We start from the raw sequence: 27075 nt of genomic DNA, 5'->3' as shown, positions 1-27075 counted from the left end.
ATTGATGTTTAGTAAATCTTGTTATTTTTAAAGTTTTATAAAAATTTCAAATATAAATGGTTGATTATATGTTTTTAAATTATGTAATGATGTAATAGATTAGATATATTTTTATAGGCTGGTTCTGATCATGTGCTTTTTAAATAACCCTCTATATAAAGAAGATTTAGATGTGATTATGTATGCTGATGAAGGGATGTGTGCCCGAAAGCTTCATTAAATACTACGTTCTTGGTGATTACTTAGCTTTGTTTTATTTGGAGTTGTAGAGGGTGCCATGGATGTGGTTCCACCTTGCTTCAACACTGCATTGTGGGCAGACCTTGAAGGCCTCTACAATACTACTGGCAAAGTGCTCGTGCAGGTCTGGTGTTGACGTTTATTTATTTATTTTATTTTATTGACATTTGTTAACTGGGTTGATCCAGCTGGGTTTTTGGCCCATTTTCAGTGGAGACCCAAGGAGAAAAGCTCCAATACAGATATTATACAGACATAAAAAGGTAACAATTACAACTGACATATGATGAGATATGAAAAAAAGAAGAAAAAATATTCAAGAACACTACAGATACAGGTGAAAACATGCAAACTATTTACATTATGTAAACTATACAGATTAGAGATTTTGTACATATTTACATGCAGATTAATTGATCAGATGAGAGTGTTCAGTTCATTTTGTAAGCCTTAGTTGAGGGATCACATTATTGAGGGGACGGAGGTTAGTGAGAAGAGGTAGGCCTCGAAGGGAGAGATGAGTTTAGGTTGGGGCTGTGCAAGGGCAGCTTCTGGTGTTGAGCAGATGGAGTTTTAGTTTCTCCTTAAAGTGGGCTGGGTGACTGGTGGAGCTTATTTCGTGAGGAAGTTTGTTCCAGTTTTGGGCTATTGAGTATTTATATAAGAGTTTGCCTACTGCTTTTTTTGGCTGGTAGGTGTTGAGAAGTTGCTGATTAGAGGTACGGAGAGTGCGAGAATTTGTGTAGATGGAAAAGAGGGAAGAAAGAGCTGGGCAAGATGAAGGTTTGTAGAGAATGAAATGTAGCATTTGTAGTTGTGAAAGTAACAAAGTGTGGGGGAATTCTAGCCATCATAGGGATGTGAGAGGTAGACAGTGGTGGGATTTGTATGGAGAGTTTGTTATGAATCTAGCTATCTTATGATAAGCTTGTTGGAGTTTGTTTAAAGTTGTGGCTTGGATACTGGTGAATATAGGGGCAGCATACAGAAGGGAGGGTAGCAGGAAGGTTTGAGCAAGGGAGAGCCTAGCATTTGGAGTTAGACATTTCTTGTTAGAATAAAGCAAGCCAAGTTTCTGGTTAGTCTTTTTTATACATTGGAGGAGGTGTATATTAAATTTGAGTTCATCATCTATGACTTAAAAGTTTAGTATGAGCATCAGGTTTAATAATTGTGTTATTTGAGGAGGTGATATAGAAGGAAGATTTGTGGTGAGTATGTGAATGGGGGAGGAATAGTAGGAGTTTGTTTTTTTTTGGGTTAAGGGTGAGTAGGTTTTTAGAGAGCCACTGTTCAGTAGATGACAAAGTATGTTGAGAGAGCGCATGGAGCTCAGAGATGTCAGAGATAGAGATGAGGGTAGAATTCATCTGCATATTGGATGAGGGAGGATTGTTTGCATAATGTGTGTAGGTCATTAGTGAAGATGTTAGAGGAGAGGACCTAGGATGGAGCCTTGGGGTGCTCCTGTTGTGACAGATTGGAATGGAGAAGTGGAAGAGAGCCATTTGACAGACTGCTGCCTGGAGGATAAGTAACTGGAGAACCAGGTAGGGGTAGAAGCAGCTATAGTGAGACTAGCAAGTTTAGATAGCAGCAGAGGATAGAAGACAGTATCAAAAGCTTTGGAAAGGTCCAGGAAGAGGCATGAGATAAGTTTATTGTTATCTAGGACTTCTGCAATGGTATGGGTAAATGATAGGAGGGCAGTACTTGTACTATGGAGGGGACGAAAACCGTGGTAGGTAGGGGTGAGAAGATTTTGTTGGAGTAGGTATTTTAGCAGTTGTGAGTGGATTCATTTTTCAAGTATTTTGGAGAGGGGGGTAGGATGGCTATGGGATGGTAATTAGATGGGTTAGTGGAGTTACCCCCTTTGTGTAGGGGAATAGTGAAAAAGGATTTGCACAGGGTAGGTACTGTTGATTCCTGAATGGACCTATTGCTTAAGATAGACACTGGGTAAGTTATAGAGTCAGCAGCTAGTTTGAGGAAAGTGGGGGCTAGATTATCTGTAGATGGTGAGCAGGGTTTGAGCTTAAGTAGAAGAGATCGGATATAGGAAGTAGGAACAGCCTGTAGGGAGAAGGGATTATAGTTGGGTGGGTAGAAGGGGGTGTGTTGAGGAGTAGCATTACCAGTTGTGGGTAAGAGTGATTGAATAGTATCAATAAAGTATTTATTGAGCAAGGTAGCTGTATCTAGAGGGGAAGTATCCGGGTAGGGGGAGGGGTTAGAGGGGCATCCAAGAGAAAGAATTCTTTTAATGGTTGACCAGAATTTCTAAGGGTTGGTTTTGCTATCAAGTAGAGCAGAGTTAAAGAAGTATTTTGTGTCAATATTGGTTTGTTTCTGAGATGTCTATACTTGTGGAGCAGGGATAATTCTTTAGTTTTGGTCCAGGCTTTCCAAGTTTTATCTCTGTGGAGCATAAGAGACTTAGTCTCTTTGGAAAGCCAAGGAGCATAGTTAACTTTTATTCTAACATTTCTAGAGGGAGCAAGGGAATTGTGGGTATTTAGGAAGATACTGTTGAAACTATTTACTGCGTCATTTAAAGGGATTTGTTTCAGGACAGTCCAGTTAGTGGAAGAGAGAAATGTGTTGAATTGAGATGAGTCAAAGTTAGAGAGTTTGCAGCAGTATATATAGTGGTTTGATTTGGGAGGTTGAGAGCTATATCTAAGAACAAGAGTGGGTAGGTGGTCACTTAGTTGATCTGGTAGGGTAGTGGGGTTGTGATATAGCTTAGGGGTGTTGGTGAGTATCCAGTCAATTATAGAGCTAGAAGAGGTGTTTTTATGGATTCGGGTGGGAGAAGTTATAAGTTGATGGTAACCATGGAGATTAATACTGTTTAGTGGAGAATCCATTTTTAGTTTTATCCAGTCTAGGTTGACATCTCCTAAGATAAGAGTTTCATAGGGAATATTGCGAGCAAACCAGGAAAGGATTTTCTCAAGGATTGGCAAGTTGTTTCCAGGAGGGATGTAGATGGAGGCAATAGCTAATTTTTTGTGTGAAATGAGGTGATAGTTAGCGATAATGAGTTCAGCTGGTTGAAAGTCAGGGAAGGGGCAGCAAAAGATGTGAGGTTGAGACTATTACTGTGTAGGATGGCTGCACCACCCCCGTTTTTATGCAGTCTGTCTGCGCAGTAGATGTTATATCCTGGTGGGAGGATTTCATTGTTAGAGATATGTGGCTTAAGCCAGGTTTTGGACAAGCAGAGGTTGTGAGGGGTTGTATGGGCTATCCAGGAATGGAACTCAGTAATTTTGTTGGTTAAGCTTTGACTATTTAGAGAGTATATGGCAAGGTGTTTGGATGTGGGTGATATATGTATGTTAGACTGATGATGGACAGAGGCAGTAGGCGCAGAGGGGGTGGTAGAGGATAAGGGAGTGGGGTGTTTTGCTGAAGAGGGAGAGGGACCAGGGTTAGGTTGGATGTTCCCAGATAAAAGTAAGCTATTTCTGTATAGGGAGAGTAAAATGATAGGTAGATCTAATTTATAGAACTTGTGTCCTGGCAGTGTTGATATGAGGGCATGCTTTCTGCTTTGAGCGGTGGATTCATTTGGCCTGGAGATGCACCTTGCTGCCACTGAAGGAATGATTGGTGTCACAGTCAGCACTGTGATAGCTGCAAGTGACAAGGGCACAGTTCAGCAAGCATCTTCTAGTGATGACAAGATCCAAATGATGAGATCGTGCATGTTACCAGGATACTCTGTGGTTAGGCTTAGTGGCAAAGAATGTGTTGGTCATGCAGATTTGTGGTAAGAACATAACTCTAGCAATCTCTGCCCATTTTCATTCAGCTTGGCAACACCAAAGTATCTAATGCTACTGGGCCAGGAATCATGATTACCTCCAACTCAGACGTTGAAGTGTCCAAGCATGATCAGGTGTTCTTTTGTAGGTATCCCTCTGACAGCAGTCTCAAACTCCATGTAAAACTCATCTTTTGTCTCAGCTGAGGAGCACAGTGTGGGAGTGTGTATGCTCAGGATAATCACTGGGCCTGAAGATGTTGAGAGATGGAGAAAGAGGATTCGAGCTGTGCCTTTTGATGGTGGTTCAATTGAGGACAGCAGGGAGTTTCTCATTGCAAAACCAACACCATGTAATCGCTGTTCCTCTGGTTCCTTCCCCTGCCAGAAGAATGTGTAGTCCTGCTCTCTGAGGCTACCATTTGCTGGAAGTCTAGTCTCCTGCAGTGCAGCAATATCAGTTTGGAACCTCTTGAGTTCATGATCGATGATGGCTGTTTTCCTGGTATCGTTAACCTGACGAAGATCATCAGATAACCCGGGGCATAGTGTCCTAACATTCCAACTTGCCAGTCACAATATTGGTAGTTTACTTTTCTTTTTTTCATTTCCTGGTGCAAAATTTTACAGTCTACTCTTCAGTATTTAACTTAGCTCCAAGCACCCATTGAAGCAGGCAGACTGTGGAGGGTCAGCATTTTTCTGGCTGGGGGGATGCCCAGCTTGTAGCAGTGATAGCTGACCAGTGAGGCTACAATTGTCCCTCCCACTGTTGGAGACAGCCTGTAGTGTCCTAGCTTATTCCAGTCACTCTGGACTTATAACTCATAACTTTCTCCTATGTTGTTTCTGATGCTGTGAGCAGTGCCACTGAAGTGACCTCTCCAGGATGCAAAAGCCTGGGCATGGTATAAGGAGATTCAAAGATGCCCAATTGACAGGATACCCCTCTCAGCTTCCCTGATATGATCCAAAGGAATGCAGAGCAATGCATTTGGCATCAGCTTGACTGCAGGAGCTGCTGGAAGGAAGTAAAAAATGGCAACCAGCTGCGTTAGGGGCTCCGCTGTGGATTTTCTGTTTAGGTTTACTCCCATAGCCTTTTCTTCTCACAAAGATATCCATAAGGCAGCAAAGCCATCATCCAATGGCCAGATTGTGGATTTGGAATCAGAGTTTGCCTTCTCCTAGATGAACTACCTGATAGGCTAACATGCTCCATCTGCCTGGGTTTGAAGTCAGCGTTTATCTTCTCCTAGGCTGGCTGCCAACCAAAGCTAACAAGCCCAGCCTGCCCACACAGTTATACCACCAGGAACTCGGTCACACCACATAGCAGGCTCTGTCAAAAACAGGCAACTCTGAGAGAAGGCACTGCTGTGGACACAATAGTGCAAGAGAGGTCATGTCTAGTAAACTAGACAGTAGTCCTGCAGCAGCAGTTACTACATCTGGAATGGAGAGGCTGTAAGAGACACTTCAATTTTCTTTAAAAGTATATATATATATATATATATATATATATATATATATATATATATATATATATATATATATATATATATATATATATATATATATATATATACCCACGGTGGTGGTGCTGCGGTAGCATTGTCGCCTCACAATAAGATGCTGTCGGGTTTGATGCTCAGCTAAAGCGTCTTCTGCGTGGAGACATGCGTGAATAGGCTTACCTTCATTGAAGGTTGTGCGTCAGGGCTGGTATCTCGGCATGTAAAAATCAACTACCAATCATTAGCGGACCGGAGTTCCGCTGTGGTGGCCCCTAACCGAGAAAAGCCGAAAGACACAAACAAACAAACACACATGTGTATATATATATATATATATATATATATATATATATACATACATATACATATATATCCCAAAAATGCAACAAAGTCTAGGGGATTTAGGATTTTTGCTTGGAAGTGTTTTCACAGATAATTTTATATGCAAAGCAGACTGCAAAGAATGTTTCCTCGGGTAGATGGCAAATGTTGGAGGTGTGATGGGGATGAAAGAGGTAAATGGGAAAATAGTTTATTAAGAGTTTAATGAGTTGGCAGACTTTAAAAATTCCCTGAAAAATACTCTGTAGAAATACTGGGTGAGCAAATTGGTGTAATCAAGGAAATGATTTTTTTGAGCTGCGGTACAGAATTGGAATTGCCTAGACATAGTAAGTCCTTGCTGTGTTTAATTCTGGCGGCTGCCATAAAAGCAATTACTACAAAATTGAAATAAAAGTCTAAACCAGCTGTTGTGAATATAGTAACAGAGATAAAACAACTGAAAGTAGGATCTGTAGAAATGGGTAGGAGCAAATTACATATAAAAAATGGAATTGTGGGAAGAATAGAAGCAGAGTAATGTTTTGGAAGAGTAATAAGGAAGACAGGAATTGAATGAGCCATGTAATGTTCAATCAAGAATAACTGTATAGAAAAGTATGTGTGATGTATGTTTGCAAATGAAAATATGTCATTATGGTTTGTTTTCATTTATATAAATGTATGATTACCTATGTCATAAGTGACAATTCAGTAAAGATGTTTCTTGTTAAAAAAAGAAAACATTTAGAAAAATACACGGCAGACCGCAGTCTAAAGACACTTCAGAGAATTAGGATGCAGCACACAAGTTAGAATCTGAGAGTCAGACCTAACAAAAAATATAGCACTGAATTATTATACCTGAGGAGATTTTTGGGGAAAAGACAAAAAAATGCAGTATAATTGGGATATAGATACAACAAAAGGTTCCAAACTTGGAAAAGATGACAGAGATATGAACTCACTGTGACAGAAGCATTGACAAGAATATATGAACTCATGAAAGATATAGTTAGAAATGTTTAAGACACACAATACACCATGTCACCATATAGCATTATAATAACTACATCAACATTTAATAAGTATCAGTATGTTTTATTCCTTATTAAACAGAGTAACATCATTTACCTCCTGACCACAATGTTGAATCTAACTTTAGCCACAAATTTTATAGTAGGATAATTACCCAGCTTTTGTCACATCAAAAAAATAAATCACAAAATGTTTTTGTGCAGAAATCTTTTCAGACATCATCAGATTAATTTAAAGCATCCTGACCTACTACTTGTTATCTCTAAATATACTTTTTATTGTCTTGTGTAGAACATATACCTTGTGAAAAATGTGTGTACGGGTAATTGAAATAAAATGTTCTATGTAATGATGGTAACAACTTCCTTTCAAATCTTCCTACAATTGTTAATTACCAGGTTAATGGATAATGAACCGACTACTAGCTCTAGGGAAAATGAGTAACACATTCCACCTGAAAACACACACTGCCTACACATACAAGCCATTAATGTCTATGTAGGAAGCTAGAGAACCATGCTATTACTTTATCTGTAAAATCCAGCTATAAAAGCTTTAACAGTAGGAAGCCATGTGAAATGGTTTTAAAAGGCCCTTGACAAATCCACAAAAATTGTCCCATCAAGCCCATATGTTAAACCATTCTTCCACATCTAATGTAATCTGTATCAAGGCAGTGAGGACACTAAACTTGCTCAAGACTAACAACTTTTCATTCTGTTGGTCCTGTCCAGATATTCAATTACCTGTGCAAGAGCCATCAAAATTGCATGTCTTTTTGAGGTCAGCGGCAGCAAGAAAGCTTGGCAATATGTTGAAAACAGTGTGGGATCACTTTCCTTTGTTCACTGCTGCTGCATTAGTACATTTTCTTTTCCTTCCTTTGGGAAATAATCTCTCCTCAGTGATCAGTTCATTATAGATAATAATTTAACAGAATTGCAAGAGGTAAATAGTTAAAGAGCTTATGTGACAATGCATGAAATACTGTAGCTTTTTCTCTTTCAAGTTTAACAGCTCTCTTTGAACATGCCCATGTATTTATTTAAAGTCAAATGGATTCCTACTAATCAAGGTCAGTACGTAGACATCACTTTTTTATTTTGTAATAAAATAACTTTGAAAAAGAAATAGATTCAACACATGCTATGCATACTTATGAGTCTTGCCTTCTGCATCATTATTTATAAATGACTAAACTGCATTTATTTGTTTGCAGTAATTCTGAGACTGTATTCAAAATTATACCTTTTTCCCTTTTTCCTTAAGATAGCTGCAGTAATTAGGACATCAAACTGGTCTGCATGTTTCTCTACCTATATATAGTCATTTTCCAACTTTTAGAATGCCTGACAGTTCACTTACTTTTATTTTTGAGCAATTTTCCCATAATTTCTCATGAAGACCTTTTTGTACAATGAGACATTTTTGGTACTTGTGGCTGCGAATTCATAATAAATTAGTAGAAACTGAATGCTAGCTCTGTGGCATAACCATCTTGCTCTTGACTATGATCTGCCCAGAGATCACAGGTCTGTCTAGTGGCCCAGGAATTAGAGTTACCAGCAGACATCTATCCTAGTGAAAGAGTTGTCACAAGAGATTCATACATGGGAAGGCCTTGGAATGTAAGACACATTTCTGACTTGGAAGTTGGGACATCACCTGATAGCATTCGGCACTATAGCAGAGATTCATATGTATGTTGAAACATTCATGCATTTGCACTGTGCCTCACATTGTAAACATTACACTTTCCTTACGGATGGATGGGGTTTAGCTATTGTGTCACACTAGAGACAATCTTGTCTTGTGCTCCTGTCCAGCTGAAGGAGCCATGAAACGCACGCTGGTTGTCAAAGGGTGGCTGTTTGAAATATCAGAATCTGCAACAAAGAGTGCTGAAATATGGATGCCATATGACCCAAAATCCAAACTTAGATATATAAAGTCCAATATTGCCATTTTTTGGCATATTCCCTTTTCTCTGAGGTATCACAATCTCATTGGGATATACAAGTTTAGAGTTGTGGGTGCTCAAATCTGCTGATGCAGTGGGGGGGGGCTTACCACTCCTGCAAACAAAGTTGGTAGGAGAAGAGAAATATTTGATCCGCACACTTTTTTCATCAGTTCCTGTCATTTTTTCTGTATTTTAGCACTCAATGTTTCAGATGTCAGTATCTCAATACGGAGCCCATTCAAAGCACTGTTCAGGATTAAACACATGCTAAAGGGAAGAAATGGTATTTGAAAATTTCAAGTAAAATAAGTCAACAAGTGACCTAGTCTTCAGATAACCAGAATTTTACAAACTGTCATTTGATATTATGGTTAAAGCAGCCGAACTGACTTAGTGATAGCCATGTTTCAAAATTTTAATTTGAGATAGCTCTTAAGGTAGTTCAGTGGTAAAAGTTTTTCTAGCAGTTCCAGTGTCTGAGGTTCATGCCTAACCTCCCAGTATTGTCTTTGTGGAGTTTGTTTTGGACTGTACCCACATGGGCTTTCACCAGGTATGGCAGTTTTATCCTACTTTCCAAAAAATATGCACAATTAAAGTTAGCTCTGATTCACTTATGGGGGCATGGCACACATGAGTTTTAATTCTGTTAAGTTCTATTGGACATCTGACTCAATTTTTTATGTCCTGTTGTTGTTGGTTCATGAAGTGCATCAATACAGTTTTCCTCTGAAAAAAAATATATACATACTCACACATGTGCGTGATAAAACATATTACTGAATTTGTAGACATTATTCTGCATTTATTTTATTTAAATCTATTCAATGGTCTATTACACTGAATCATTCAGACCTATCTCAGACTTATCCAAGATGACACATCAGAATTACATAGAGAGATACAATTCCAATAGAATATGCCAGTGAGGAGGGAAAAGTAGATATTGCATGTAAAAACAGTACAAAAACAGATATTTCCATCAACTAAGTATTATAATGACCATAAAATACATTGGCCAGGTGTTATGTACAATGGCACAATGGTGTGTGTGTGTGTGTGTGTGTGTGTGTGTGTGTGTGTGTGTGTGTGTGTGTAAATATATATATATATATATATATATATATATATATATAAAATATATATATATACGGTCTTCTGCATTGTCGATGTTCTGCAACCCGCGATTATCGGTCTTCTTTTCGCTTTTCTTTTCTTGGAGCTCGGTTCGGTGTCGGTCTTCTTCAGCTGTCGAAAGTCAGGTAGAACCATATATATATATATATATATAAAATATATATATATATATAAAATATATATATATATATATATATATATATATATATATATATATATGGATTCACTTCAGAAGATCGAATTTCCGAAATCTCGAACTACAAATAACCGAAACCAAAAGCTCGAGTTTGCTTCGAACGTCTGAAGGGAAACCATTAGAACAAAAAAAACACAAGCTTGCTTTTTTGGGGCTTCGCCCCTGCCCCCATGTGAAGGGCTGTGCCCCACACCCCTACTTAAATATACCAACTCCAAGATTGCTACAGTGGGAGATGGGAAATCTCCCATCTTAACGCTGTATCTTGCGAAGCAAAACGGGAGATTTCTTTACTTCCTGCCAACACCACGAAACAAAAAATACATTACGTACACACAAGGCATGCAACAATACTTGCTTCTGTGTGCACGTAATGTATTCAGGTAAGTAAAGTGTTATTTCGGAACACTACACATATTCGATTTATTAAAATCTTGATCATATGGTCTCGACCATATGCAAATCGAGATTTTAATAATTCGATTATGTGAAGTGTTCCCATATATATATATGAAAAAAGAACCCGAACCAAAAAATATATACAGAAATATCCAAAGGAGCCAAACGCAAAAAATGCACCCTCACTCAGTTCAATCAAGGGTTTGAAAAGTAAGCACAGTCTCTAAGTAAGTCCAATAGCTTTATATCCAAAGCAAGTCAATATACAACCCTTGGCATGAAGCTCATACGATAGAACTCGCACAATAAAAATCACTTCTGCAAGCCAAAAATCCTTTTTCAAGATAACAGAGAAGCATCCAAAACGTTTTCACCAACCCATAAAATTTATTTGAATTTATTTGATATTGCTTTTTCTATTTCAGGGGCTGCAGAAAAGTAAGGTTTCGCCCTATTAGCTCTTATATGATCCATGTTAACAAAGACTTTCCGAATCTCTTGAGCGGAGTATCCCCGACTCAACAATCCCTCTTCCAAATGTGTAAGCTCATTATTGTATAATTGTTCTGAGCTAGACAGCCTAGAGATACGCATTGCCTGCCCTTTAATAATATTGTTAAAAACATGTGAATTGTGCATGCTGTCCCTTGCTAAAAATGAGGGCTTGTAACATGTTTTACGATGGGCCTTCGTGCCCACTTTCCCTTGTTCAATATAAACATTTACATCAAGGAAATCTATATTGGTGTATGAGTACTTGATTGTAAACTGTAAAAATGAGCTACTTCTGTTAAGATAATCATAGAACTCATTAAGTGTCACCACCGGTCCTTTCCAAACAAAAAAGAGATCATCTACAAATCTCTTAAAAAACATAACATGCGGATTATCAACAATGTGCCTAATTTCAAAAGTGGCCATAACTGTTCTATTGAATGATGCAAGGACAATGTTTATGTGAATGTGCATATGCTGCATGTTTATTTGTAACCATCAATGTGTTGGTAGGGAAGGTTATAAAAACGATATATACGGATTTTTTATGATAAATGTGTATTTCCGTAGCTTCAGAGGAAGTTACGTTCAGCAGAAATTTTGAAATGATTGGATAGAATGAGGTTGCGTAGTGTATTTTAAACCATGTTTAACCTTTGCATTTTGTCTGATGAAGCGGGTTGGTTTGCCCGCGAAAGCGCTTACTTTTCAAATAAATTTTATGGGTTGGTGAAAACGTTTTGGATGCTTCTCTGTTATCTTGAAAAAGGATTTTTGGCTTGCAGAAGTGATTTTTATTGTGCGAGTTCTATTGTATGAGCTTCATGCCAAGGGTTGTATATTGACTTGCTTTGGATATAAAGCTATTGGACTTACTTAGAGACTGTGCTTACTTTTCAAACCCTTGATTGAACTGAGTGAGGGTGCATTTTTGCGTTTGGCTCCTTTGGATATTTCTGTATATATATATATATATATATATATATATATATATATATATATATATGGGTCTACGTTTCTTGATTGAAATTTCAAAATCTTGAACAAGAAATGTACAAACCCACTTAAGCGAAATTGCACAACATTGAAAGTGCACTTTCACAAAAGCTGATCAGGAAAAAAAAAAAGAAACTACTTTAAACACTTTTTTGAACCCCCCCTCCCCATTTCGGGGACAGTGCCCCCCACCCACCCACTTAAATATACTAACTCCGAGATCGCACTACAGTGGGGAAAAGGATATATTTCCTTATCCCCACTGTAATGTGCGTCCATGACTCGGCTTTTGCGAAAGTGCACTTTCGATGTAGTGCACTTTCGCTTAAGTGGGTTCGATCTTCTGTTTGGCAAAAAAGTGTGTTTTTGAGAAACAGAAGTAGTCCAATACACACACACACACACACACACACACACACACACACACACATATATATATATATATATATATATATATATATATATATATATATATAGTGTGTACACACAGACAGACACACACACACACACACACACACACACACACACACACACACACACATATATATATATATATATATTTATATGTTTATTATGCACACACACACACACACACACACACACACACACACACACATATATATATATATATATATATATGTATACATGAACACACACACACACACACACACACACACACACACACACATGTATATATATAGGTCTACTTCATAACACTGAAATTTCATAACATTGAATTTCATAACATTGAGACCATAACATTGACAATTCAAAACACTGAAAACCCAAAACATTGAAAACTCAGAACATTGAAAGTTGCTTCATAACATTGAAAACTACATTACACAAGTAAATAATATCATCTCCACTTACAACAACACCTAACTAACAAACACACTTTCTACTACGTTTCTGCAGGTGGACAAGCCCGCCTACACCCCCCATGAGGGGGGCTCCCCCACCCGTAAATTTAATATACCAACTCCAAGATCACGCTACAGTGGAAAAAAGTTAATTTCCTAACCTCAGTGTATGGTGACTGTGATACAGTGAGGTTAGGAAATTAACTTTTTTTCACTGTAGTGCAATCTTGGAGTTGGTATATTTAATTTATGGTGGGTGTGGGGGCAGTGGGGCTTGCCCCCTTACAGAAAAGTAGTATGTTTGTTAGTTAATTGTTGTTATAGGTGGAGAGGATGTTATTTACATATGCAGTGCAGTTTTCAATGTTATGAAGCACACTTTCAGTGTTCTGAAGTAGACACGTGTGTGTGTGTGTGTGTGTGTGTGTGTGTGTGTGTGTGTGTGTGTGTGTGAAAATGCCCCAGGTGCAATATACTGGTGGTTAGACTCATGGTGGTGTGGTAGGACATACCTCAGGCTTGAACTCTGTACCTTGTATGCAGGTGTTAAAGAGGTGAATTCCCTACCCACCAAAATTTGTAACAAAATTGCAGATTTTTGCCTCATATTTGATCTGATCTGTTCCTCATAATATCTGTGGTTTGTAAATATTTCAATGCTTGATATTTGATGGTGCAGTGGTAGCATTGTTGCCTTACAGCTGCAGGTTTTCAGGTGTGATTCTTGGCTGGGGTGCCGTCTTTGTGGGGTCTGTATCTTCACCCTGTGTTCATGTGGGCTTGCTTTTGTGTCCTCCCATGTTACAAAGACATGTCTGCATTATTTCTTCCTGGGCCTCTGCTGAAAATTGTTTTTTTGTTCCAAGTCAGACTGTCCTGATTAACAAATGTTAAATAAAATTGACAGGCATTTGAATTTCAGACTTCAGGTTTCTGAATGTTGAAGTCCTTACATATTTGATGGTGCAGTGGCAGTATTGCCTTACAGCTATAGGTTTTCTGGTTTGATTCTTGGCTGGGTTGCCTTCTATGTGGAGTCTGCATCTTATCCCTGTGTTTGTGTGGATTTGCTCTGGTGTCCTGCCATTTTACAAAGACACATGACTACAGTATTTCTCCCTGGGCCTCTGCTGAAAATTGTTTTTGTTCGTCAGAAGTAGAATTGACAGGCATTTGAATTTCAGACTTCATATTCTTCAGAAAATGCATAGTAAAGCAACTTTTTATTCTAGCAATAAATATATAGTAACACAACCTTTTATTATAGCAATTTTCTAAGTTTATAAGATGACTATTTGAAATGTGTCCTTATTTTTGGGACTGTATTACCCTGTTATTGGCTTTGTCCAGGTTTTTTGTGCTAAGGTTGACAGCTATGGCAAGAACTGAATTCACTGAATATGTTTGAGGGCTGTATTCCCTCATTACTGGGTTTGTCCAGGTGTTTTGTGCTATGAGGTTGACAGCTAAGGTGAGAACTGAATTCATTAAATGATAGCCATTTAAGTTTCAGTCTTCCTCTCTTTCACAAAGCAGCTGATTTGGCATAGTGGTATGTTGCTCTGACTGTTTTGCACAGGGACCTTGGCAGTAAAATGTATGGTGGTAACACAGCATTTTTCTTTCACAAAGCAGGTGATTTGGCATAGTGGTATGTTGTTCTGACTCTTTTGCACAGGGACCTTGGCAGTAAAATGTATGGTGGCAACACAGCATTTTATTCTAGCAGCTTTCCAAGATTATACAAGCAATGTTTAATGTGTCCCTGGTTTTTGCCCTTTTGACCCACCCCAATAAATTTGGCTTTTTCCAGATTTCTTGTGCTGCAAAGTTGAGATGCAGTTGAGTATTGAGTAGATTTTACAAGGAGCTGAGAGCTGCAGGGGAAGAGAAGTTTAGTGCTGATTATGCTAAGGCCACTTGTATTGCTAATAGCACAACAGGTTGTGTACTTGCATTTGATGCAGAAGGTTGTTGGTTCTACTCCCATAAGGGGTGAATGCTGCCATACTGAAAGTTAAGATACTAACTATGAGCCTGTTATCAGTTTGCCATCCATTTCCTATTGCAATATTACTTATTTTTAATGTAATTTAGGCAATTTATTCCTCAGGGGCATCAGACACTTTATTTTTCGATGAAACCATGAAATATAAAGGTGATTGCTAGCAGCAACCTCTTCATTATAGATTTATTTAATGTGGAATTATTTAGATGACTTTTTTACTACTTCAGAGATTGTGCATATTTACTGATAATGGTGGACTGTAGAATTGTGCATATTTACTGATAATAGTGGACTGTAGAAGTTTGAGTAGACTTTTATGATGGAAATGTTCTGAATTGGGCAGTTTTGTCATTGGTGCATTCGTTTTGTTTCATTGTTTACTGGAAAAATGTTCAAAGCAATAGGAAGGTGTATCAAAGAGCACATGTATGTTTCATATGCAAGGGGCCTATGATTTGAAAACAGCCCAGAATTAATCTTTATCTGCAACGGGTAAAATGTATTTTCTTTGAATGAGGGTTTTAATGTTGTTTCAATGAATGTGAGTTTCAATGGCAGAGAAGTTTTAATGCCAAGTTTGTTTAGCAGTTATCTTAGTGTTTGTGCTGTAAAATGCAAAATAAAACTTTCAAATGAAGTTCAAATCATCATAGAAGTAAATCAGTATGCACGTTAGTGTTTATGGTAAATGGAGTGAAATAGCCAAGTAATGGATCATTGGAATGGCTGCAGGGGGAGGCTCCATTCGACTATGGTTCTGTGAGGGGGAAGGGCGGCAAACTTAGGCAGCCCCAGCTGAACCATACCTCCCAACTGTCCAGATTTTCAAAGAATTAATAGATTTTTTTGTTTCTTATTTTTGGTTTGTTCCTCAAAAAATTTGTGTTTTTCTGGCAAATCATTTAGGAATTAAGTCACTAAATAATGACACACTGAGTTTCAGACTTCATAACCTTCAGAAAAATGCATGCTAAAGTAAGACCTGTTCTATCAACTGTATCAGTTTATACAAGAGCAATTTTTAGTACTGTTTATATGTTCCCCCAATATATTTGGCCTTGTCCAGATTTATTGTATTAACAGGTTGAGGGGTGCATGCAAATAAATTGCTTTATAGAATTAGGCATAGCCAAACCTCTCAACTGTCCCTGATTTTGGCTCAAAATGTTGCTCTTCCCCTTATGATCCCTCCGCAAAATAGCAATTTTGGAAGAAAACATGGAGGGTTTATAATTAAGAAATAACTGTAATAATCAGTTAGATTACTTTTATTTCAGAAATGCATGTAGATTATTTTATTTTGTCAGCTGCTCAAGTTAGCAGTACTAATATTAAAGTATTCATGAAACACAAACCAACACTTTAAACCAGTATAATCTTCTTCTTCTTTATTACAATCTGGTACCTCGGCCTTTCGCCTTCAAAGGATCATAAACACAATGTGCTACCAACAGTTTAAATACACATAAAATAGTGTTGGTTAGCACACAATTTTCACATTAATTACTCACTTAATTAATCAATCAAGTTTTAAAGTAGTCACATAGTTTTTTTCATTTTTTTTTTACAAAAAATATCATTATTTAATTCTTTTAAGTGCAATTTTTTATCCACAATTTTTTAAAGGTGCCTTATAATAATATATCCATAGTGCATATAGAGTGAATGTAAAATAATATCCAAATAATTAACTAAATACATAAAAATAAATAAAATAAATAAATAAATAAACAAAAAAATCTATCAAATCTAAGGCATTTTATAAATTAATTATAAAGTAATCATATCCAATAATATTAACTATATAAATATAAATAATTTAAATGCTTAATTCCAAATTTAACCCATAAGGCTTCAGTGTGTTATACTTTAAAATCATTCTAGTTTCTAATTCCAATAATCTTTGAATATAAATTCCCCCACTTTCAGAACAAAATGGTTTGCCCAAGATACAAAACCTTAAGCTATTAGGCCAACCACCATGTTTATCAAGAAAATGCTTGGCCACAGGACTCACTTCATTATGATTTTTGATGTCTTTTAGATGTTCCAAAATGCTGATTCGAACCATTGTTTTAGTTTGTCCTATGTACCATACATTCACACAAGATCAACCCAAAATGTATACAACCCCCACTGATTTACAATTAAAGCGGCATTTTGGAAAAAATGTAATACCATTAATCCTAGTAAAATTACTAGCTTTCTTACAGAGACTACAATTTCCATATGGATAGGTACCTAATGGAAGACTCATTCTCTCATCACCTTTTTTAGAGGGGTTAAAATTTTATAACTCCTTCAAATTTTTCCCTTTCTTATATGAGAAAGTTATATGTTTAGGAAACAAATGGCCTATATTTTCATCCTCATAAATTAGATGCCAATATTTCCTCACTATTTTAGTTAATTCCTCAGATAAGGGTGAAAATTATGTAACATAAAATAGTTTTTCTTCATTAATTTCTTCATTATTTATTCCTATCATCTAAGACACAAAAGATTTCTGTCTCTCCTGTTTCCCATTCAATTTACAATATTCAGTACAATAAGCGATACCTAATACTTTATTTTTACATATTAATAAATTATCTTTATTATAACCCCTCTTAATCAACCTAAATTCCACATCATTTAATTCCTGATGTCTTTCATTTTCATCACTAGTGTGGTCATAAATTCTTTGGAATTCACCCAAAGGTAATGATCGTATTAAATGTTCAGGGTGCATGCTCTCCGCATGTAAAAACATGTTTACTGAAGTATCTTTTCTATAGGGTCTAAAACCTATATTTTCATCTTTATGATATAAAGTTATATCTAAGAAATTGATTTGATCCCTACTATATTCAAAAGAAAAAGTTAAACCATGGTTGTTATTATTCAAATTATCAAAAAATTCAAAAAATTCAGTAATGTCACCCCTACAAATCAAAAAGAGGTCATCAATGCAACGCTTATAGAATATTACATTTTTCCTATAAAAGGAAGTTGGATAAATGAATCATTTTTCAAAGAATCCCATATACATAATGGCATATGAGGGCGCAAAAGCAGCCCCCATAGCCGTTCCTTTTAATTGGAGAAAAAAATCATTATTGAAACAGAAATAATTATGTGTGAGACAAAATTCTAACATTTGTATCAAAAATGTTGTTCTAGATCCATCTCCTAACATCTCCTGAAAAGCTGTTAACCCCCATCTTCTGTCAATGTTTGTATATAACGAATTCACATCTATTGTTACCCAGTAATAATCATTATTCCATTTCATATGACAAAATTCATTCAGTAAATCCTGAGTATTCAATATATGTGCTGTTATTTTAGATAGATGTGTTTTTAAATGGAAATCCAAAAAAAAAATGTTAACTTTACTAAGAAAAGAGCCTACTCCTGACACTATTGGCCTTCCTGGCGGTCTTTCAAGACATTTATGCACTTTTGGTAACGCATAAAATGTCGGTGTCATAGGTTTCTTAACAAACAATTTCCCAACATCAGTTTGGCTAAAAAAGCCAAGACGTTCCCCTCTTTCTAGCAAGTTTAATAACTCAATATTAAATTCAGTAACAGGATCCCCATTTAAACGAAGATATTCATTTTCATTGTTCAAAAGATTGTAGACCATTTCACAATAGTTAGATTTATGTAAGATAATCCAATTGCCACCCTTATCTGCACACTTAAAAATAAATTCATTTTTAATTCCAATCATATTTTTTAAAGCCATCCATTCACTCTTGTTTAAATTGTAGCATTTTGAACTTCTCTTTGAATTTTCCACTAGCAATGTCAGTTCTTTAAATATAACTTTAAAAAAGGCAGCAATAGCGGGTACTTTTATGTTAGGTGTGAACTTGCTATCAGAAGTTAAGTATGGTAATAACATTCTTCCATACCCCGTGTGATAGCCTTCATTATTTTCCACATAAGATACATTCTCATCTTCAAGGTACATATCAGCATTTTCATAATCATAAATAGATAAATTCAACAATTCATCATCATCGAGTTCATCATTAACATTAGATACATCATTAACATCATCATTACCATCATCAGTTGTATAACTTAGAAAAAACACTTTTAAATATAGTTTTCTAATAAACTTTCATGAGTTATTGTTGCCTTTTTGACTGTGTTTGGATATTTGCTAATATTAAAGTATCCCTTCTTTGACAGGTTCCAAGCTGTATTGTGTTGCTATTTTATATTTTTACATCACATTTTTGGTCCATTTTTCATAAAATTGTGTATTTTTAGCAAATTAGTGACAAATCATTAAAGACTGAAGTTAGAAAATAATGACAGACAATTGAGTTTCAGATTTCATACCATTCAGAAAATTTATACTAATACAAGACCTCTATTATCTTTCTAAGTTTATAAGAGCAATATTTTAAAAATTGTCCTTATTTTTGGGCCTTTGTCCCATTTGTTTGTATGGCTTTGTCCAGATTTCTTGCTCTGAGGTTGAGAGGTATGACAAATGTGTCAGGGCCATCACAAGTCAGCCAGAGACATTTCAAACTGTGACATACTTGTTGCACCCCACTCCCCCATGTAGTGACTCTGGATGTGTTGAAGCAAGGCAAGGAGTAGTTATGCAGTGTAAATGTGCAGAGTATCCCCCCATCCAAGGTAGACACAAGTACTAGAGTGGCTTTTCATCTGTCCTTGATTTTTACAGAATGGTCTGGTTTCTGTCATATTTTTTGTACTGTTGATTTATGCTTATTACTCAAAGTGCCTGTTGCTCTGTGTTTAAGTAGCAATACTTTAATGACCATTAGGTAAGCTTGGCTGAGATTGCAAGATGCAAGTAAGCTTTAATAAGCATACTGTTAAAGAATTGCCAACATTGAAAGCCTTTCTGTCGCCATGTAGAGAATACTTAACTAGATAATGTATAAGCCTTGGGTATTGAAATGCATATGCCAGTATTTGTAATAAAGGACAGGGCTTACATTATTTTAAGAGTCTAATTACACTTGGAGACTGCCAGTCATCTCTTCAGGCTTTACCCATAAACAGAATGCCAATCGTGTGGTCCATAACCTGTACAGTAATCCTTTTAGTGTGGTCCATAACCTGTACAGTAATCCTTTTAAGCAATGTATCTTGAGCTTATTTCTTGTTTGCTTTTCATTTTTTACTTTGATCATGTTTTCCCCATGAAACAAGTAGATGCCAGGCAGCTGGTCTTTTTTTGGATAAGGAACATTTTTACAAGTGGGGGCATCAGAGATTTCTACTTTCAGCATGTTACTTGGTACTTTAATAAAGCTGAATATAAATTATAATTAGAACTGCAGTGCAAAAAGTGGTTTGAGTTGAGTGCTGCTTGTTTTTCTTATACTTGATTTTGACTGGCATTCCATTAATGTATTTAAAAAAAAGTAATTTATTTTTTCATGCCTCACAACCTTTTTTGTTTCCATCTAGATATTAAGCTGTCATGCAGCCAATGCATTGAAATATTTTTATTTTTCTACGTTTCATTTTGTCTTGATTGGACTCTCATAATGACGGTTTGGCACCCAGGGCAGTATATTTAGTTTTTGTGGTTTTGAGCATAGCTCCTCCCCTTTCTAGTTGGCTGCACACCTTCCCATTGACCCCACCCATTCAGCTGTCTCCTGCAGCCCCCCTTTGATTTGAAGTCACCAGCTGCCACTGGCTCTAGATGGACTAAATCTGTGATTAGAAAGTTCTCAATAAATGACAGCTTGGTGATCAGCAAGTGGTGACCTTTGCACAACTTGTTCTCAGCAGATATAAGCCCATGCAAGCAGAGGAGGAACTTTATCCTAATGCAAATAAAAGTCTGTAAACTGCTGATAATACTCAAACCTTGGACATTCCAGTACCATATGGATTACACTTTAGGGGTGTCTCAGACTATACCCTATCATATCCTGAAAATTCTGTCAAGAGGCCAGGAGCTACATAATGATCCCAAAGATGCCTGTCAAGACTACCATAATGACTGGTGGAGGAAGAATCCAAAGAGGCAGTCCAAAGGATATTGGACAGGTAGCTAATTTGATGCCTTTGCCTTCTATTAAGGAACCATTGCAGATGGTAGTTATGGATGCTGTGTGATCTCTTTGAACCTCATGCTCCATCAATATGACATGTATCCCAATGATTTTGATTATACCACATAGGTGGTAGCTCTGTCTTCTATTGAAGGAGAGATGGTGGGAAATGTTCTGCTAGACATTTTTAACAGGGTAAGTTTTCATGAAGAAATGCTTGCAGATAGAATAACTGACTTCATGGCAGGTCTGCTGGCTTGTTTGAGAAAGCACTGCAGGCAAAACATTTAATGATGACCTTACCACCTACAGTCCAATGGTTTGGTGGAGATTAAACTATGTACCAAAATCTCATTGCAGGCACTTGCAAGTTTATGTGGAAGTGGGACAAGTACTTGTCCAATCATTTTCTGTTCAAGGAGGTATCCCAGAATTCTGATCTCAGCACCTCTCCTCATCCACAAGGTCTACTGTATCACACCTGCCTTCTACCAAACTGCCTCCAACCATGATCATGGCTGGAGAGCAGACTGACACAACCTGCGAAAGCACCATACATTGGCCAAGAAAGTGCTTCTCTTTTAACTTATTCAGTCCTAGACAGGAGTCTAATTAATCACATCATATCCTGAAGTATTCAAAGCCAGAAAACTAGTTTCTTCCTCAGAACATTTCTCCAAAATCCTTTTTTGAAACACACATCATAGCATCTGCAAAAGCAAATACACAATGTGAGTTGCAAAACGCGTAAAATAAAATTTCTTTGGTAGACAGTGACTACACTCTGTTGCTAGTAGCAAATGTCTGCCTGCAGATGATGATTTTATATTGTATATTTGTGAAAGGAAATGGTATTTTATTTGGCAAAATGTACTAGTATTATGAACAAGCAAAGGGTTATGTCTCTGTATGTGTACAATATAGACCCAAGATATCAGAGGAATGATTATTCAACTGTTAAACAACTTTCAAATGATGCATAAAAGGAAGGGTTAACATGCTTCTGTTGTATGATATTGCATAATCTATGCAAATTCAGCATCTAATTTCACAATATTTCAAAGCAATATTTATCTACAAATCCATGTATGTTAAGTGACCAGTATCAGTGACAATATGGTGTGACTTAATGTTTAGTGTAAGGTGGCATCATTTGTTCACCAGTAGGTCACACAGCTTTTACACAATTAACACAGCTATTTAGTTACTATAACTCTGTACTAAGCATTTATATCTCAAAATGTCTTCACATTAGCCATCATGTAGTAATGTATTTTTGTGTTGACATGCATTGCTAGCAACTCTCAACATGGTAGTATCACAATACATTTTTACATTACAAATACAAACATAGAAAGATAAAATTTTTCATAACTTTTTGAAAACACTCATTAACTGCAGCTTTCTCTCTCTCTCTCTATATATATATATATCCCATGCGACTATTTCACTAAGCTTATTTAGCAAATCATGTCAGCTTGTAAATGCACCTTGCTGGCTGACTTTTAGGTAAGTATGCATCTATACTAAGGCTTCAGCTGTTAATCTTTGAAAACAATGACAAATACTCATCACAGATGTATAAGAAAGTCAGCTGTAAAGATGAGTATGGTCTTTCCAAAAACACCGGAACTCTGATTTTATAATTCTAATACTCCTCTAGAAGTACAAGATAAGGCCTTATTCCTGCCTGTGTGCACATTTATGAAGTCTAAGACTATGCCATGCAAGAAGCCCATGGAGTATTTTCTATGTCTTTGTATGCAAGTCAGCCAAATCCCTACCCCCACTTTGAGGCAGAACTTTTCACATGTCCTGGCCTCTAAAGGACCATCCATGGAGGTGTACTCAAGCATGTGACTTCCCTTCAGCATTGTCACATCCATCCTCCATTCCTTCTACATTGACTACCGGAATCATTAATCAAATTTCTGTCACTAAGGTTTTCTATGCCAGGATTGTTTTTTTTTTTTTTGGAATATGCCCATAATTGTCAGGACAACACTTAGGGAGCCAATGCGGATGTCCCAGGTTCAGCTATTATGATAACTCAGCAGCAAAATGTATGTCATAGTATGTACAACATGACAGGAGTATTCTATGTGGCAACATGCAATGGTGTTTATTTCAGATAGACACAGCAAACTGTGAGACCCTGGGCAGGTCTTTTCTGTACTACAAAAAAAGATAATGATGTTAAATGACATGGCAAAGTGACCAAGGAGGAAGCAGATGCACAGACTCTACCATATTAACATAAAAAAGCCTTAAAATGACAGAGAAGCCCAGCATTCAGTATCTACAGTGGGTTACAGGAAGAATAGAAGGGGGATCTGATGGTAAACCTCCTCACACTGTCTTGTTTATTGGATCATATAACACTGTCACAGCCACCATCTCATAATTAGGTCAGAAAATCTAAGCAGTATCACAGAAATTTGGGAATATCTTTTTATGGTAAGCCAAGATGTACCCATCTGGTTGAGCGCCATATGCACCCATGGCCACAGTGCTCTACTAAACAGGCTCATTTGAAAGATTTAGGCAAACATTAAAAGAGGAATTGAAGAACATTATGGAAGTGCAGTAATTCAGAAGTCCAATAATCCCTGGATAGGGCTAGTGGTGCTGGTTTCAAAGAAAGATGGTAGCACCAGATTTTGTATGGGCTATAGAGAAATAAATGGCCTCACAGAGTCAAGTGGTTATCCCATGCCCAGCAAAGATGAAGACTCATGAACCCTTAGTGCAGGTGAGGGGGTATGTAAGTATATAACTGCTACTGGCTTGACCAAAGATTACTGGCATGTACCCCTGACACCCACAGCCTGGGAGAGGTCAGTGTTTTGTGAATCCATTGGGGTTATGCAAGTTTACTATATAGACAAAGAGAAAGAAACAGGGGGGTCCTAAATGAAAGACCTTTTTTTATTAGAATCTAGAACAGAAACTGCCATTAAAAATGGAATAATTAGTAGAGCATATAAAACATTGCATGATAATTATACAAATCAATTAGTGGAGGTTAGAAAGGATTGGGAAGTGAGATTGGTAAATAATTCACAAAGAAAGAACAGGAGGTTCTATATCTATGTCTCCCGAATATGCAACAAAATCTAGAAGATTTAGGATTTTTGCATGGAAATGTTTACATATTTTTATACCCCAAGTAGCCTCCAGAGAATTTTGTTGGTGGTGTGACAGGGAAGAAAGAAGGAATTGGGAACATATTTTCTGGGAATGCAGTGAGTTGGCAGACTTTAAGGATTCTCTGCAGAATGCACTGTTGGAGATGCTGGGTGGGCAGATTGGTGTGGCAGGGGACATGATTTCCTAGACATGGTAAGGCCTTGCTGTTCCTAATTATGGTGACTGCCAAAAAAGCAATTACTAGAAAATGGAAATCAAAATCTAAATCAATTATACTATCAGTGGTGAATATAGTAACAAAGATAACTGGAATTAAGGTCTTTAGAAAAAGGTAGGGGCAAACATAGGGTTGCCACCTTTCGTTGTGGCTAAAACCAGAGTAAGGCCACACCCCTCGCATCAACAGTAACAGTGCCCATTTCCACCCATCTCCTGTCCTTGTTCCGCCCATTTTGTGATGTCGCTATGACATCAGCAGACAGAAACACCCTCTTTTTCCCATTCCTGATGCCTGCTTAGCTGATTTACTATGCTTTTCTTTAAAAAAGCATAGTAAATCAGCCTATTTAACAAAATCCGATAGTCTGTTTCTTTTTTAGAAACAGAATACCGGAGTTTGTACAGTATTTTCTGGACTACCAGAGAATCAATTTGATTTCCGGATAGTCCAGAAAAAAAAAGGACTGATGTCAAACCTAAGCAAACTACATAAGAAAAATGGGAACTGTGAAAACAATACATGCAGGAGAGGAATGAGGTTTAAAAAAAGGAAAGACTTAAATGAGCTATGTAATGTTTGATGGAAAATGATTGGGTAGATTAAAAGTGATGTATAATGTTTGCATCTGGGAGTGTGCCAGTATGGTTTGTGATGTAAAATGCTTGCAACTAAGATTGTGTCAGTGTGGTCTGTTTTCCTGTATATAAATGTATGATTGCCTATGTCGTAAGTGATGATTTAATAAAGATGCTTCTTGTTTAAAAAAAGGGCAGGAATTGAATAATTTATGTAATGTTGCTTTGGTTATCTGATATATAGCAATATATAGAAATATAATGTTTGTAAACATGAACTTCTTAATAGAGTTTGATTTCTTTAATAGAAATGTAAATTTGCCTATGTAACAAGTGATAACTCAATAAAGGTGATTAAAAAATGCCCTTTGGAGTGAAGGATGCCCCAGCATCTTTCTGGAGGGTGGTAGATTCCATCCAACCAGGAAAAACAGATTATGCTCCTGCTTCCCCAGGATGGTGTTACAATTTATAGGTAGTAATGGTAAGACCATGTTCAACATATAAGGCAGGTGTTGGGCAAACTACAAAGAGCAGGTTGATTAGTAAGGCTGACAAGTCTCCGGCGGGAATGGAAAATGAATATCTTCTGGGTCATAGAGTGGTTGTTTGCATGATTTCACCAGAACTGTCAGGATGGAGATTATTCTAGATGGGTTTAATCCTGTTACTAAAGAAGCTAACTCCGAGGCTTAAAATAAGGAATTTTATACAGTGCAAGAAGAGTACATCTTCTTCTGAAGCTTTGTTTCTTGAGGGATGTCATGAGAAAGAAATTAAGGCAAAATGTCACAACTTCAATATGTTTCATCATTCTCTTAGTACAGACTGTAATATGTTTGTAAGCTAAATTTAAGCACTGTGAAATCTGTTAAAGTGCACTTACATTTGTAAGACCTAGAACTCTTATGCATTCATTTTACTATAAACAAACCCAGTACCAAACCATACCACATCTTTGACACCAGCAGACCATGAGTCATGTTTTAACACACTGACATCCCCCATCATAGAATCAAACTCTTCTTGGGTGACTTTATTCCACCATTAACTGGGAAGCCTACACCACCACAAAGAAGTATGCAGATTTATGTATTTCATTAATGCCAACTCCTTGGACCAACTACTTCAAATTTTAAAGAAGGCCTCAAAAATATTAAAACTGGTTCTCACAATGCAACCTTCCCTATGCTTAAAGACCACAGTTACCAAATCATTGGTCAAATCTGACTATCGTGCAGTACCAAATACTCAAGATATGAGATCTGAGCACCTGAAATTGCTGCATCTACAGAGAATACTAAAAGCAAACCTAACACCCCATAAACTAGAGAAGAGCTCAAGTAATCAACAAAGAATTTAGAAATAAAATCAAATCCTGCAAGATCAAATAGGAATTTTGAAATGCCATCTGTGCTAAAGATAACTGTAAAGTATTCTTCAGCTGTGTCAGGAGCCTAAGAAAGAATTATCAGCAATGCACTGAGTCAATAAAAAACTGCCACGTTATATCTACCTTTGATGTCCAATATATTGTTGAAATAATTCAGCTCAAGATTTACTCCTTAACCCCCCCAAATTGCACACAGTGTATTAGTACTCCTTTACCGCTCACAAAATCTACTCCAAACAAGTTCTAAGTGCTCTCTCCAAGGTTAGAAACACAAGTTCCAGGGGCCCTGATAGTGTGCCAGATTATCTTATTGTCAGCACTAAACACTGCCTGAAAGGCTCATGTATATTCAGTCTCAGCTTCTCTACTGGATTCATGCCAGAAGTATGGTTAACCACTGTAGTCATTAAACTCCACAAAGGGGAAATCCAAAACTGACCGGAGCAACTATAGCCTTATCAGTCTTACAGTCCCTATCTGTAAGACAATGGACTACATAAATATGGATCTCATAAACAAGTCAGAAGCAGTCTTCATACCCTGGACACAAGCCAATTTGGGTTTGTTAAAAACAAATCCTGCCTTATAAACTTGGTGGACTTTTTTGAATAAGTTACTAGGGTATTTGGTTCTCATGGCATACCTGGACTTGGTTAAAGCTTTCAATACCATTCAATACTCGGTCATCATTAATAAGTTAATCCACTTATAAGGAAACCCTTATGTTACCCACAAACTAGTTCAC

This window comes from Protopterus annectens, chromosome 3.part0, assembly GCF_019279795.1.
Source record: "Protopterus annectens isolate FY-2018-M chromosome 3.part0, PAN1.0, whole genome shotgun sequence".
NCBI lineage: Eukaryota > Metazoa > Chordata > Ceratodontiformes > Protopteridae > Protopterus > Protopterus annectens.
This window is presented reverse-complemented; position numbering follows the sequence as displayed.